The sequence below is a fragment of the Euprymna scolopes genome, chromosome 13 (genome assembly GCF_053919585.1).
Source record: "Euprymna scolopes isolate OS-2025 chromosome 13, ASM5391958v1, whole genome shotgun sequence".
Lineage (NCBI taxonomy): Eukaryota > Metazoa > Mollusca > Cephalopoda > Sepiida > Sepiolidae > Euprymna > Euprymna scolopes.
The window spans coordinates 146,457,899-146,470,109 of NC_136494.1; the positions used below are offsets into that span (position 1 = coordinate 146,457,899).

The 12,211-nt window shown below is 37.3% G+C and overlaps 1 protein-coding gene across 3 annotated transcripts in view; it reads left to right on the top strand.

Annotated features, from left to right (window-relative positions):
* Positions 1 to 10,256: 10,256 nt before the first annotated feature.
* Positions 10,257 to 12,211, top strand: part of LOC145292229 (uncharacterized) — a 55,942-nt gene continuing 53,987 nt past the window's right edge. Inside the window, exon 1 of one of the 3 annotated variants that reach the window (XR_013869575.1) lies at positions 10,257 to 10,352. The gene's annotated coding sequence lies outside the window, so the exon portion shown is untranslated. The remainder of the gene's footprint in view (positions 10,353 to 12,211) is intronic. The other 2 variants (XR_013869576.1, XM_080138553.1) reach the window with 2 other exon arrangements.

A 12,211-nucleotide genomic window follows, 5' to 3' on the forward strand; every position in this document is an offset into this window, starting at 1 on the left:
ATTTCATGAAGGACTTCGATTCCATGCCTCACCGTCGCCTCCTGACAAAGATTGAGTCATATGGCATCCAGGGCAAAGTCCTCAACTGGATTCAGGCCTTCCTAAATGCTAGGCAACAGTGTGTAGTAGTAAGCGGAGCAAAATCAAGACCAGCACTAGTAACGAGCGAGATACCACAGGGAAGTGTCATTGGCCCAATGTTATTCGTCATCTACATAAACGATTTACCCAAACTCTGCCAAAATGAAATGAAGCCGTTTGCAGATGACACAAAGTTGTTCACATGTAGTGACATCCCAGGAGCCACAGACAGCCTACAGGCTGACCTAGATAACTTGCAGAACTGGTTGCTCCATTTTCATCCACAGAAATGCAGTGTCCTGAAACTAGGGAGCAGGAGATCAGAGGCTAAATACACATTGAAAGACAACTCGCTTGGAGTGATAACACTGAAAGAGCATGATCATGAGAAAGACCTAGGCGTCTACATCGACAACAAACTGAGTTCCAAGGAACATGTAGCTAAATCCATCACAAAAGCAAATAAAGCTGCCGGGATCATTCGCCGCACGTTTGACTTCCTCTCAAATACAGTCTTTGTGCAACTCTACAAGAGCCTTGTACATCCTATCTTGGAGTATGGCCACTCTGTCTGGCAGCCACACCATAAGACCTTATGCAGTGATCTGAAAGACGTACAGTGCCGAGCAACCAAGCTGCTGGCATCACTGAAGGACAAGCCATATTCTGAAAGATTGAGAACCCTGAGACTGCCAACTCTTGAGCATCGGAGAAATCGTAGTGACATGATCGATCTCTACAAGTACATCCATGGGATCTATGATACAAGAAAACCATCTTTTCAGATCGCCAAAAACAGCACAACCAGGGGAAACAGCCTCAAAATCGTAAAAAAAAACACTGTAGGCTAGATGTCCGTAAAGGGACCTTCTCACAGAGGGTTGTCAACACATGGAATGATCTCTCAGATGCAGTTGTACAAGCACAAACGGTAAACACATTCAAAAACAGACTTGACGCCCATTGGAGATTGCTGCTGAGTTTATATTGTCCATCCTCCTAAATTGAAGTGCAAATTCCTGGGTTTCTGTGTCACGCATGCCACAAAGTTGTCTAGGAAATTTTCCCCTTGGAACGATGAACAGGTCCAAAACCTGGACCTCAAACATCTATATGTCAAAGTCAAGTAAAGTGGTCTTTTGCACCTTGTGCTTTGTTGCGGCAGGACACTCATTGTGCCTTCATCAGAAATAGTACCAACGCTTACTGGGCCTTCATCTGGAATGTCATCAACTAAGTCATCATCTTCACTCACATTGGGTGTTCGCTCACCCAGCATCTCATTGATGGTCACAAATCTCTCACTTCGACTTTCCGAAGGCATGCCAGAGCAAGCCATTGGTAGGCCGGGTCCTATTATGTCTCTCACATGGTGTGGTATTCCATTGGCTGATATATTTTCCCAGTCATGCGTCCCACTCTATATTTGTAATAAATCATCTGTGTGGAGCCTTTACCCACATTCAGTCACCCATTTTGCAGACAGTTTGCTGTTGATCATCTATCGGTGTCATTATTTCATCAATTCCTTTTTAAGAGTGTGTGTAGAAGTGTCGCCAGTGTGATAACAAGGAATAGCCAGTCGTCATCGATGCCAGCATCACATTAACGACATAAACACAGATAAAAATCGCTCACGTCTCAATATTAACAACAAAAAAAAAATGTCAAAATCAGCATAATGGTGAAACAAACTTTAATGTTTAACAATAAAGATAAATCATTTTTGTTGTATTTTTAATGTGTATGCTGTGTCAACACGCAAGAGAAAATGAAGTCATTAAATGATTTACGAAATGTTCATAATTCTTGGAAATTAGATCTTTGAAATAAGCGTTAGATTTTTAGAACCATGTATAGTCATGAGGACTTTGTATATATTTCATAGTCAGATAGGACTGTACCAAAAGAGGAAAAGAGAAACCTCCTTCGACTGAGGCAATAATGTCTCTCTTTACGTTTTTTCTTCTTTTAACAAAAGAAAATTAAATTTGTTATATTAGTTAGTTCCAGTAATGTGATAATTTTGCACCATAAATATGTCTGATATGACAAAAGGTTATATCTTTGGGGAATTAATCCAATGAAATTCGAACATTAATATTAGCTGTAAAACATATTTTTCCTTTCGTGTTTGCGCCATGTTGCTAAGCCTGGAGCCAAAGCCCACAGGCAGTTTGTTGCCCGCCAGCAAGGAGAAAAGAGGCAAAAAGGAAAAAAACGTGCAAAGTCATGTTGGTGATTTTATGTTGACGAGATGGAGTCGGGCAGAGAGTTGCTTCCTTGTGGTACTGCATCCTGAACTGGTTTGGATTTTGCGCACAGTGTCTTTATATATCTTCTTGGGTGGTTCTAGAAAAGCTGTCAGGAAAAGATTTGAGAAATGTGTTTTTCTTTGAGCGTTGATTAGACGAAAGGCGGATACTCTGTCACATGGTATGCTTTGTCTTACATCCTGCGCAAGCCTTTTCTAGTCTCACACAAAAACACACATTCACATCTCAAGCTATATTACTTGTCATATACATACGCAAACACAAACATACGCGCGCACGTCCACACGCATACATATATTCACGTTTGCGTATATACCCTCACATTCACGTGTATACACACACACACTAATGTACGCGCACACATACGCACACATGAGCAACGTCACTTCCCCTTTCAAAGGAAATCCACACATGCGCAAAAAAAACACCAGAAACAACCATAAAAGCAAGAGACAAGCTGTTTCCTTACCTTTTCCGACTCACCTTCCAAGCCGAGTGGTCAGCGAACCAGCCACCTCCTTTGCGGCACCCGCGCGCCCCACGCCACCTGCTACTATGTGGGGCAAAAGCTAACAGACAGTACGTACACTTTATATGCTTTCTCTCTCCATGAACTGCTTTGGTCAATCAACTAGACAACTCGTATCTACAACTTGTGCCTGAGAACAACTCCGCATAGCTGACTGCTAACATGGTGCGCAACTTAACTGATGTCAACCATCTCTCTCTTTCTCTTTCTACATGCCAGACTGCCATTTCTCGTTTCTCTACTCCATTTCCTTTTCTTGCCATGTGCGAACAAACGTTGGTAACCCAAGCGTGATATGAACACGCATTTACTTTTCTTTCTATACCACCAGTCCTGCAACAAACAATGGTGACACCCGAACGCGGACATGAACATGTGTTATACCTAAAACATTCATTTTTCAACAGAAAATAAACGACACGTTTATTTTATCCAGCAATTGAGTTTTTGTTTCCTTCTTTCCATTCGTTTCATTATTTTCTTTTGTAGCGAGTTAGGATATTTATATCCTGGCCCGCAACAAACGATGGTGACCCCATTATTTTTAAATGAAATGGATGTGTTTGAACGAAACACTCATACACACATTCACTCTCTCTGTCTACAACAAGGGACTTTCCCTCTCACCAGCTAACAGCGAGAGATGCACGCCAAACTATAGACTTTCCTTCTCACCAGCTAACAGCGAGAGATGCACGCCAAACTAAACACGTGTTGTACTCTTTTCTTTCATTTGTTTCTTCACGAAATAAATAATAGTTCATTTAATTCAATTTAACACGTAGTTCGTCTCTTTCTCAATTCAATTCATTTTCCCTATTTTGCACCACCACCACAAATTGGTGACACCCGAACGTGAGAGGAACACGCATTTCCTCCTATAACCACAAGTCCACAACAAAATGACGACTACAACGAGACGTGAAACGAACAAGCATAGTGACCCTACCTTTTTGAAATTAATTGTTTTGAGTGAGACGCGCGTTTTATTTGATAAAGAAAAAAAACGAACATTTCAACAAAGAAAAACAAGTGAACTACTACCGACAGGAATAACTACTACAAACAACAATGATGAAACCCCTCGTCAGACTCGTCAGAAAAATAAACACGGAGCTGTCGACTTCATACCGAATTTAAAGAAAAATTTGAGCTCGACAAACATTTTTCACGGTTTCCTGACATTACCCTGTAACAAACGCGAGGAGCAAAATCACATAGGCCTATTCACATTCTATCCCACACAGCAGACACAACAACAAAGAAACAATTACAGGACATTCCTATCCACAAATAGGAAGAAGTTGAATCAACAATACGAGTTGAGATGCACCACGCACGCTGATAAACTCACAACTTGGAAGTTTTGTTGACAGCGGGCAACCACACTCATCGTTCAACACAAACGAATGCGCAACTAGCGCCCATCCAAACAATGTACACAGACGCCGCAGACCCACTTGCGAAGACACTGGCAACTACACACACCACATCAACACGAAAAAATTTTCCTTCCAAATGAACAATTCACTTCATTGTCCAAGCAACTCTTTGCACATGTCAGCACAAATAAAACCAAACAAACAAATGTCAGCCTAAAAAGAGTAAATGCTTTTCCACGCCTAAGTAAATACTTTTTTTTTACGAATACACTCCGTTTTGGACGTTTTTTTTAAACACCAAACCCACAGAAAAAAAAAACAGGATGAAAAGTCAATTGCCGAAAACATTACTTACAAAATATATATATATATATATATATATACATACACTGCATATTTTTTTTTCCTGGGAAGGGGAGTATTGCGCGAGCCTTTTCTAGTCTCACACAAAAACGTGTTCACATCTCAAGCTATATTTTTTTATTTTTTTATTTTTATTTATTACATTTTCACCCCAAACAAGGCAAATTTACACTTTGGTGTAGGGGGCTACTATCAGAGGCAACAACTACTAGGGTACTATGTAGGGATTTGGGCAGCAAGGTGTCAGTTCACGTGACACTTAAACTTCTGCACTCAGTACTATTAGGGAAGCAGGAACCTGGAATGGAATTCCAAAGTCTAGCGGTTCTGGGGAAGAAACTATTGGAGTAAAAAGATCTTTTACATCTAGGGATCTCTACAGTGTGGGGGTGGGATTTAGTAGCCTGTCGGGTTTGTCGAGGGTGCTCACGTCGTGGGGGCACAAGTGATTGCAGTTCGTCAGAGCATTCACCACTAAAATACTTGTAGAAAAGGCAGAGGGATGCAACATTTCGTCGATGGGACAGAGGCTGAAGCTTAGATGCCAGTTCAGGGCCTATCAGGTTTGCGACTCTCTTTTGAACCTTGTCAAGGAGCGAGAGACTAGTAGCAGATGCACCAGCCCAGATGTGGCAGCAATACTCCATACATGGGCGAATGGTGGCCTTATAGAGGTACAGGATACTTTTGGGTGTTAGTAGTTTTCTAGCACGGTAGAGAGAGCCTACCTTTCTTGCAGCGGCCCTGGCAATGCCTTCGATGTAATTGTTCCAACTCATGTTTCCTGTGAACGTTAGGCCAAGGAGTTTGAAAGATGGACTCTCAGATAAAAGAGTCGTTGGCCATTGCTATGGGTGGTAGAGAGGGTTTCTTGTAATTATTGAATGAAACTAGTTTAGTCTTGGCAGCATTGAACGCGACCAACCACTTTTGTCCCCATTCCACTACAGATTGGAGGTCTTCCTCTAGTGTTTCTGCCATTTCTTTAGAAATGTGTTCATTCGTCTTCCTGTTGTGTCTGCCATAGAGTGTAGTGTCATCAGCATATATACCCATCTCAGAGGCAATGTTGTCGGGGAGGTCATTTATGAATATCAGGAACAATAGAGGTCCAAGGATAGACCCCTGGGGCACCCCCACATTTATATCATATTGTTTAGATGTGCGACCGTCGAGGACTACCTGGATTTTTCTCTTATCTAAGAAGGATTTAATTATGTTAAGTATTCTACCAGTGATACCGTATGATCTGATTTTACTGAGGAGACCCTCATGCCATACCCTGTCAAAAGCCTTAGATATATCTAGAGCTACCGCTCTGCCTTCCCCCGCTTTGTCCAGTGAATGGTATATATGTTCAGAGATCACAGTGAGGATGTCTGCTGTGTAACGGGCTTGTCTAAATCCATATTGTTTGTCAGTCAGTAGTTTAGCATCTGTAAGATGATGGACTAGAGCATGGTTAATTATGGTCTCAAATATTTTGGCAAAAAGTGGGAGGAGGCTAATGGGGTACATAATTTGCTGGGTCAGTCCTTTCACCAGAATTCTTGAATACTGGTACAACAGAAGCACTTTTCCAACAGCCCAGAAAGCAAGCTTCATTAAGGCATTTGTTGTAGAGTTTGGAGAGAACTGGAGCTACTTCGGCTGAGCATTTTTTTAATAGCACAGCTGGGATGAGATCGAGTCCACATGCTTTTGAACTGTCAAGGTTTTTTATGATAGCATGCACCTGAGCAGGGGTGGTTTTCAGATCGTCTAGTGTGGCGTCTGTCCGCATAGGAAAGTCAGAGAGGGGGTGGTTGGAAGGGTCCAGTGTGGAGTTTGAGGCAAACCGACTGGCAAGCATGTTAGCCTTGTCTGTTGCTGAGGAGACAACCTCGTGATTGTCGGTTAGTGGGGGAATTGTTGATTGCCTATTATTTACTACACTGTTGTAGATTTTCCAGAAGTCTCGAGTTCCTAGTTTTTGTGCTTCGATGCGCTTTTTAGTGGTTTCCGTAAATTCTCTCTTAGCTGTCGCTATTTCTTTCTTAACGTTATTTCTAGCTTCTATATTACTTGCCATATATAGCTTCTGTATTACTTGCCATATACATACGCACACACAAATATATGCACGCACGTCCACACAGTCACACATTCGTGTATATACACTCACATTCACATGTATACACACACACTAACATACACACATGTACTCACATACGTGCACATGTACGCACACATGGGCAACGTAACTTCCCTTTTCAAAGGAAATCCACACATGCGCAAAAAAATCACCAGAAACAACCATAAAAGCAAGAGACAAGCTGTTTCCTTACCTTTTCCGACTCACCTTCCAAGCCGAGTGGTCAGCGAACCAACCACCTCCTTTGCGGCACCCGCGCGCCCCACGCCACCTGCTACTATGTGGGGCAAAAGCTAACAGACAGTACGTACACTTTATATGCTTTCTTTCTCCATGAACTGGATTGACTTTCTCACTCTTTTTTCCCCTTTTGCTTTGGTCAATCAACTAGACAACTTGTGCCTGAGAACAACTCTGCGGAACTGACTGCTAACATGGTGTGCAGCTTAACTGATGTCAACCATCTCTCTCTTTCCCTTTCTACATGCCGGACTGCCATTTCTCGTTTCTCTACTCCATTTCCTTTTCTTGCCACGCACGAACAAACGTTGGTAACCCAAGCGTGAGATGAACACGCATTTACTTTTCTTTCTATACCACGCAGTCCTGCAACAAACGATGGTGACACCCGAATGCGGACATGAACATGTGTTATACCTAAAACATTCATTTTTCAACAGAAAATAAATGACACGTTTATTTTATCCAGCAATTGAGTTTTTGTTTCCTTCTTTCCATTCGTTTCATTATTTTCTTTTGTAGCGAGTTAGGATATTTATATCCTCGCCCGCAGCAATCCGCACGAAAAAAAAAAAGTTTTACTTTTTTATGTCCACAGAAGTTGCATGGGTGTATACAGTAAATGTGAAATGTTATTTATTTATTTTAGTGTCTCCGGCGTATTGCTACAACTCATCGATTATCCGATGAGTTGGGTTCAATTAGGCACCGCCAAAACTGGGGGGGGGGGCAGGTCAGTACTTTTTGACGGACCGTCTTTTTAAAAATCTACCAAAAATCAGGTAATTATCCGATTAATACGAAATTTTCAGCGATTATTAGGAGAAGAATGAACTTTATAACGGTGTACTTATTTTTCATAAACGATATTTATATATATATATATTTTTTTGCTTACACCCCCCCTTGTTTTGAAGTGGGAACAAATATGCTTAAAATAATCATCTGAAACTGAACAAAACATATTGTGTTGTTGTAAGGGACAGAATTATAGATTAAAAAAAAAAATTGTTTGCATACCTTATTTTGACGTCTGAATATCAGAACTTCGATTGTGTTTAATTATCCCGCTTTTGAGTTTTGAAGTGTGAAATTCGGTGAATACATTGAGTAAAATAATTAATTCAAGTTAAGCAAAACAAAAAAAAATTTTTTTAATATTTATACGGAAAAAGCCATTTTAAAATTTTTGATAAATAAATTAACAATTTTTTTTTAGCGAGCCGAATAATGCATGACCATTATTAAACAGGGCATGCTTTGAATAATCGATACAAAAAAAAAATTCGATAAATGTTGTGCCCTTTGTCTTAAAAATAGCATCATTTTTTTTTATCCCGTTTGAAAACGTTTGCCGCCTTTCTACTACGGTGCACCAAACGCGCTGAAATAATTTTTTTTATTCTGCTTTAAATTGCCCCCCCCATTTTGGGGAGCCTGGCCCCCACACACATACATATTAAAAACCAAACTCATACAAATGGTCACCCATCTGGTACTGGCCAGCCTCAGCTTAATAATACATTGAAATTTTCGTCACTGAAAAATAAGTTTTTTTGGCCTGTTTGGTCTTCCATAGTTTTCTTCTTATAAAACGCAAACGTAAACAGAGTCGATCTCGACTCTGCATCGACGCGAAATATCTGGTTACCTATATGAATAAGTGGAATTATTTGAAATTCAGGTACTTATATTATAATATTTTTGCATATTCTCTTAGAAAATCACCCTAAATCTTAGTTAGACAATAAATAAATAAATTAATTATTTCAAAAACCTTTTTTTTTTTTAAATATTTAAGTACGTTTTTTGTGCAAGACAAAAAATGTCAATTGTTAATTTTTTGGGAAAATTTAACATTTAAAATTTAATTAAAAATAGAAAAAGTTTTACATTATTCTGTTTTCTATATGATAAAATTCAGGGTTTTATCTTTCTGGGAAAAAAAAGTTACTCAGAAATAATGGATTTTAATAAATGTAATTTAGTTTTAAAAAACAACAACTTGATTTTGCGGCCATTTTTGGCGGTGCCTAGGTTCAATAACTGGTCACACAGATTTCACACATAGATGGTACAACATGGGTGGGGGCGCGTTGCTTTGTGGGCAAAATACGTGCCATGAGATTCGTAATTTGTTCTTTCATAGTAAGCAGTTGTTGCATTTGCAACATGAAAGTCATCAGGTCAACTTCAGCCTGCCTTGGAGGTTCGTTTGGGTTAGGCATTTTGATATATTATTAAGATTAACCTTGTTGTGCGGGTGTGCGTCTTTTGGCTTCGATGTGTTTTTTCTTTTTTTTTCCTAACGTAGGATGAATTGTTGTATCTTCCTTTTATCTTTGTTTTCATCCGACTTGTGACACCGAGTATAGTTGACGAGGGATGACAACAGGACACAAGCGTTTGGTTATTCATCGACGATGAACGTGAGATCTTTTATTGACTCCCACATGATAGCGAGCGCACTCCCTCATCCACAAGTGGATAGATCAGGTCATGGTTAGATAACTCCAGCATTAAGTTAAAACTTAAAAAAATCCATGATGATAAGGTTTTTGTTCATAAGTGCTATTAAATAGATATGTTTGCACAATATATATATATATATATATATATATATATATATATATATATATATATATATATATATATATATATATATATATATATATATAAGAAAACGAATTAGAAAACCCCAAAACAAATTTAAAGACAAAACTGCTTAAAAAATTAATTACTACTATGTTTCCATTAATAATTTACTGCCAAACTAATGTTTATGTAAAATCCAAAATATTTGTGAAACTCAATATAATTTATGAAATTGAAACTATTTTAAAATTTGTTTAATTATAACGTTTTGTTTGTTTTTTTTAATATGTGGGGAACTTTGAATAAGCACCATTTCCTTTAATAATTACTGTCAAATATTTATTTTAAATATTAAGAAAATTACAAAATTTACGCAAAATTTAAGCAAAATTTAGAAATAGCTAAATACAATTTTTGAAGGCCAAACTGTCTTTAAAAAGGCCAAATTCACAAAATTTGGCCTTAAAAACGCCAATCTGGCAAGCCTCCTTAATAATAAGGAATAATGCTTATCATTTTTTGTTTATTAATCCTTTAAAATACTAAAATATTGCAATAAATAAAAATACTAATTTTATCCGTATAATGTGCAATAAAACGATCGGTTCTATCTAAAAATGTCATATTTAAAGTTTTCTCATGTTTTAATTTTCTGCGAACTAGTTCTCCCTTCGCCATTTTGAACACGTCAAAACTCGTCCAGTTTTAATTAATTCTCGTTTCTTTTTGAAAAGCAGATTGTTAAACAAAACGTAAGTATTAAATTTAGTTATTGTAGGTTCTTTTTTTTTTTTTTTATATATAATAAGGGCAATCACTAACAATTCTGTTTTTCTTTGTTTAGATATGGATGTCCAGAATGAGTCAGCGTTCAAATTTTGTTTATTAGGCACCTCCAAAATTCGGTATTATTTTAGAAAAAGCGTGAACTCAAACTAATAAAAAACACGATATTTTTCTTGTATATTTCGGTGTGCTGAAAAAGAATATGAAAATCGTATCCGTCGCAAATTAATAGTTTCGGAGATATTAACATTTTTGTAAAGGATTATTTTCTTTGTAAAATCAGCTTTAATGGCGTAAGTCGGCTGCTTGCACACGCGATTCCAATACATTTGTTGCCCCCCCCCCCTTAACGAAATCTAAAACTAAATTTAATTTAATCATGCAAACAAATAAAATGATAGTTTAAATAAAATGCTTTTAAATGATTGTGATTTCTCCCCCCTCCCAATGTGTGGAGAACACAAATTATGTAAACACCAAAAATTCAGACATAAAAAATATTCAGATATTAAAAACAAAATTTATAAAAAAAACAACTTTAAAATCAGCTGTAATGGCGTAAGTCGGCTGCTGCTTGCATACGCGATTACAATACATTTGTTGCCCCCCCCCCCACGAAATCTAAAATTAAATTTAATTGTGGTGTGGAGAAGCTAAATTATGTAAACAAATAAAATGATGGTTTAAATTAGACACCGCCAAAAATGGCCGAAAAATCAAGTTGTGGTTTTTTAAAACGAAATTACATTTATTAAAATCCATTATTTCTGAGTAACTTTTTTTTTTCCAGAAAGATAAAACCCTGAATTTTATCATATAGAAAACAGAATAATGTAAAACTTTTTCTATTTTTAATTAAATTTTAAATGTTAAATTTTCCCCAAAAATTAACAATTGACATTTTTTTGTCTTGCACAAAAAACGTACATAAATATTAAAAAAAAAAAGAAAGGTTTTTGAAAGAATTAATTAATTTATTTGTTGTCTAACTAAGATTTAGGGTGATTTTCTATGAGAATATGCAAAAATATTATAAGTACCTGGATTTCAAATAATTCCACTTATTCATATAAGCAACCGCAATCAGTTACTTCGCGTCGATCTAAACAATGTTTACGTTTATGCTTAATAAAAGCAAACTATGGAAAACCAAACAGGCCAAAAAAACTTATTTTTCAGTGACGAAAATTTCAATGTATTATTAACGCTGAGGCTGGCCAGTACCAGATGGGCGACCATTTGTATGAGTTTGGTTTTTAATATGTATGTGTGTGGGGGCCAGGCTCCCCAAAATGGGGGGGGGGGCAATTTAAAGCAGAATAAAAAAAAATTATTTCAGCGCGTTTGGTGCACCGTAGTCGAAAGGCGGCAAACGTTTTCAAATTGGATCGAAAAAAATGATGCTATTTTTAAGACAAAGGGCACAACATTTATCGAATTTTTTTTTTTTGTAGCGATTCTTCAAAGTATGCCCTGTTTAATAATGGTCATGCATTATTCAGCTCGCTAAAAAAAATTGTTAATTTATTTATCAAAAATTTTAAAATGGCTTTTTTCGTATAAATATTAACATTTTTGTTTTTTTTTGTTTTGCTTAACTTGAATTAATTATTTTACTTAACATATTCACCGAATTTCACACTTCAAAACTCAAAAGCGGGATAATTAAACACAATCGAAGTTCTGATATTCAGACGTCAAAATAAGGTATGCAAACAATTTTTTTTTTTTTTTATCTATAATTCTGTCCCTTACAACAACACAATATGTTTTGTTCAGATTCAGATGATTATTTTAAGCATATTTGGAACCCCCTCAAAACGAG